Consider the following 4,761-nt stretch of genomic DNA (forward strand, 5'->3'; position numbering starts at 1 on the left):
TGTGTATACATAAATAAATAAAAATTAAAAAGAAGAGAGTAGAGAAATCAGGTTTCTTTCCTTTAAGAGTAAAACATAGACATTTCATACAGATCTACATATTGCCTGTCAGTGGCCAGAACTTAGTCACCTAGCTGCAAGAGAGTCTGGAAAATATAGCCTTTCACTGAGTGACCTCATGTTTTTTAGCTTATTTTGATTCTACAAAGCATGTGCTTCAACAAGAATAGTAGTTGACATACTAACAGTTATTGTTGGTGGCCCTAAGGAGCCCATTATGGTGAGGCCCCTGAAATGGCGAGCTTTGGATACTGTGTGGGAGAAAGTGCTGCAGTAGGTGTCCTTTATCAGTGCAGCAAGAGTTGCAAAAGGTACTGGACCATCGAAACAAGTTATAGAGCAGCTGTCTGTTACCTTCAACTGAGAAATGTCATTGAGAACTCCAGGAAACTAATCACTCATAGTTACATATGACAGTGAATTGGGCTGTAACTGTTGAACAGTGGTGCCAGATACATTTATCTATGTGGGTCTGGGATACATTTTTTGGTTTTTTGTTTTGTTTTTGTTTCTTTGTTTTCCTGGAGTTGACACTGGCTGAAGCTCTCAGGTTCATTGACTGAAAGAGTTCTTTCCTCACACAGCTCAGCAACAGCCTCACTCATCAAGGACTCCGTGAAAATCAAGGCCTATATCCACATGATACTAGAGGGACTTAGAGAGCCTGAAGGCCTGCAGCATTTCCCATACCCATTTCCACATTGACTGCTTCTTCCCGTCTTCCAATATTACAGAGCTTGAATGCCTTGCAAGGAAGAGAAAAGAATAGTAATTGAGATGGGCTGAGCATGGTAGCTCACATTGGTAATATATCAGTACTTAGCAGGTTGAGGTAGGTGTATGGCCATGAATTTGGGGCCACCCTAATCTATCTACTGAGTTCCAGGCTAGCCTGAACTACAAAGTGAGAATGTGTCTCAGAAACAAACAAACAAACAAACAAAACCCTAAAATAAGGGCAGTGGGTAAAGGCATGTGATGTGCAAGCCTGCATGTAAGTTCAATCCTTGGAACCCACATAAAAGTGAAAGGCTAGAACCCACTCCACAGAGGTATTTGACTACCACATGTGTGTCTTGGCACATATAACACACACATGCATCATCATAATAATACACCATAATAATAAATTTTTAATAAAGTAATCTAAAAGGATTAAAACTTGGACTAGAGAAATAACTCAGTCGTTAAAGACTAGGCTCACAACCAAATGGATTAAAGTTCATCAAATATGTTTAAATACAGGGGATCATAACCATGTACATATAGGTATATGCGTGTGTGTGTGTGTGTGTGTGTGTGTAGCTTTCACAAGTACTTAACTTTTCAGAGAATGAGAAATAAATTCATTATCATGAAAATTAATACATGTAAGAACATATAAGAAAGGAAATATCTGTCTTTTATTTTCTATGTGCTCTGAATCTAAAGATACACAAAGAGGAGACAAAAGTGTGCCCTTGTGATCATTCTGACCAATAAGTGGTAACATTAGAATATTAGCATGTTAAACTCAGTGATGAATGGACCTGCTTAGAGTATTAAACCTCTTCTGTCTCAGAGCATCTCCTCTAACACAGTCAAAGGGACAGCACCCAGGTCTGATCAAAGCCCCTGGATCCACAGAGCAGAGGGACAAGGTGATGTGTCATGCACGGGAGATTCACAAAAACCATGGCTTAGCCAAAACTGAAGGCCAACTTCAACAGATGTATAGTGAAAAATTAAAAATTAAAAAAAAAGAGGAAGAAAAAGAAAAAGATGGCCAGGGAGTAGACAAGGAAGCAATGGGCCTATACAGACTGGGAGGGCATAGGTGTGGTTACCATGAGAGTCAGAGTTATGGCTACACTGAGGAGTGAGGCGTTAGTGGCCAGGACAGAGGGGCTTTCAGGGTAGCTGATACAGTTCTATGGTCACTTGACCTGCGTGGGCTCAGAGAGGTGAACAGGTGTTTGCTTCTGCTCCATGCACACAGGCGTGTAGGAGCCAGAGGCTGACACTGAATGTCTTCCTCAGACATGCTCTACCTCAGTTTTTGAGACAAGTTCTCTCGCTGACCCTGGAGCTTTTGTTTGGCTGAACTGGACAGCTAAGATGCCCCAGGGATCCTCCTGTTTCTACAATCCTAGTGCTGGGTCACAGCCTTACCGGGGATCTGAACACGGGTCTTCACGCTTGTGTGATAAGCATTTTACCAACTGATCCCTCCATCTTCCCAGCTCTACACCTTTTAAAAGAAGTTCTTTTTAAATGGCTTCCTCATATGGGACGGTCATGTCAAGGTGCTTCAAGCCATGGAAAGGACACCAAACTGGCCACCTCCAAATCATATCAAGAAGAGACCTTTACAACTGCCAACTTCTTTTATTGAAAAATGGGAAATTGTGGGGGAGGGCTGATTGCTTACTTGGTTAAAACTGAACCGTACGTGCTGCCTGAATGCACACAGTGGTCCTGACCTAGAATAAGAAGCCTACAGAAGACAGTATTGGGAAAACAGAAGAAGTTTGATATCCCTTGATAATAAATATATTATGCCCATATTTCATTCCTAAGAGACACATACACAGTGCTTTCTTTGTGCTAATCTTGCAGTTTTCCCCAAATCCTGACATTATGTAAAAGTGCAAGATTGCAAAGGGAAAAGGAATCTGAGAGGCAGGCACCGCTGGCCCTAGAGCCGAGCACTCCCTTGCGTGGCAACTGAGGTCTGGGTGCTCCCCACAGTGGGTCAGCCAAGGACAGTGCAGAGGAGAGTGTCCTCCTCAGCTTGGGAAGAAGAGGATCCAGTGAGAGTGGTGAGGAGCTGCACTGAGGGTCAGAGCCATCAGCACCCTCTCACGCAGATGCCTACTGACTTTTATTAGCAAAGCAAAGCAAGAGTAATCAGGGGGGAAAACACTAAATACTCTGTATAGTTTAATCTTTATTTTTACAGCATTTGTTGGAGCCATAGAGTCTGGAACAGTAGGCCATTTAGGGAATTCTGTATTTATTAAAATGGCCTGGACACTCATCATTATGTCTCTTCTTTGAAACTCTCCTGATAAGCCAGCCAAGGCCCCGTCCAGGCTCGGTAACTGCTCTCCAAAGGATTTCTGAAATTAACCTTCCTGGGAGTCTATGCTCTTGGCTTTCAAGTGTCCTCTTGGTCACACTAAGGACAGAGTAATGTCATAATTGATTTGTCTAAAAGACTCCAAAATTATTATGTGTCTACTACATAGAATCAAATTTATCCTTTTTAAATTAGAAAAAAAAAAGTTTCAGGCCTTAGAGATTATTCCTCTTCTACCTACGTGCCACCTTTTCCATGTTAACTTCCACCACACCCAGAGGGAGTACTCTGATCCCCAAATCTGAAATTCGAAGTGTTTGAGAGCCCAGCATTGAGTGCTGGCAGGATGTCTTAGACAAAAGGCAAGCACACTAACAGGATAAGTGAACAAATGGGCTGTGTGCATGAGGCACGCATGAGACATAAATGAATTCTGTGTTTGAACTTGAGCCCCATCCTAGGATACTATGTATGCATATGTGTATGCACATATATGTATTTAGATATCTAAAAACAACCTAAGCATTCTGGTCTCAGGCACAGCAAAGAGCAGACAACCAACCTGAACTGAAATCTATCGTCTTTACCAAACAGTGAAAGCAGAGGCTGTGGTTTTGCCATGGCAACCACCTTGAAGCGCCCAGCCTGGTTGTGTTCAATGCATTTGGATCGTTATGCCAACACTGTCGAGAACCTCTTCATCTTGTAACTCTGAGCCTCTGCACCCAGTGAACAGTTCGAGCTGCTGTCCCCTCTGTCTAGGAACCTGGGACAGCTCAGACAGGCACAGGCACGGGCTGTGTCACATATCTGGTGCGTTTCACTCGTCGTAATGTCCGCAGGGGAATGCACACTATATAATGCTTCAGAACCCCTCCTTTTTCAGGATGGCATGAGATTCATTGCATGAACAGACCACATTTGTTTTCCCACTCACCTGTCACAGACATGTCTACGGCTGCTCCCTGGAGAGCAGTGCTGTCATGAGCATGTGTCTTCTGTCATTTTCACAGTAGCGTTGCCTCACCTTATGGTAACTCCTATTCTAACCCTGTGAGGAATGGCCAGCCACATTCTTCCATGGCATCTGCACTATTCCACATTCCTATCGGGGCTGCACAGCTTCCAATATCTTCACTTCCTTCAAAAACTATTTCCTGTTTTTTTTTTTTAAGTTACTATCCTATGTGTATGTGGTTAAAATTTTAAGTTTAACATCTGAGTATGTAATAAAAATCAAAGTCAGCGAAAGAAATATGTGGAGTCAATGAACAGGCAAGGAGGATATGACCTCATCATATCTTAAGAAGGAAGTCTTAATTAGGAATAGTGCTACCTCAAGAACCAGCCATACCACTCCTAGGCATATATCCAAAAGATGCTCAAGTACACAACAAGAACATTTGCTCAGCCATGTTTGTAGCAGCTTTATTTGTAATAGCCAGAAGCTGGAAATAACCCAGATGCCCCTCAGTTGAGGAATGGATACAGAAATTGTGGTACAATTACACACTGGAGTACTACTCAGCAGTGAAAAATAAGGAAATCATGAAATTTGCAGGAAAATGGTAGGATCTAGAAAAGATCATCCTGAGTAAGGTATCCCAGAAGCAGAAAGACACACATGGTATATACTCACT

At 42.4% G+C, this 4,761-nt stretch overlaps 1 pseudogene; it reads left to right on the forward strand.

The window, feature by feature from the left end:
• The first annotated feature begins 277 nt into the window (after positions 1-277).
• LOC110554948 (protein UXT-like) lies at positions 278-765 on the forward strand (annotated as a pseudogene).
• The last annotated feature ends 3,996 nt before the right edge of the window (positions 766-4,761 follow it).

Source organism: Meriones unguiculatus, chromosome 1, assembly GCF_030254825.1.
Source record: "Meriones unguiculatus strain TT.TT164.6M chromosome 1, Bangor_MerUng_6.1, whole genome shotgun sequence".
NCBI lineage: Eukaryota > Metazoa > Chordata > Mammalia > Rodentia > Muridae > Meriones > Meriones unguiculatus.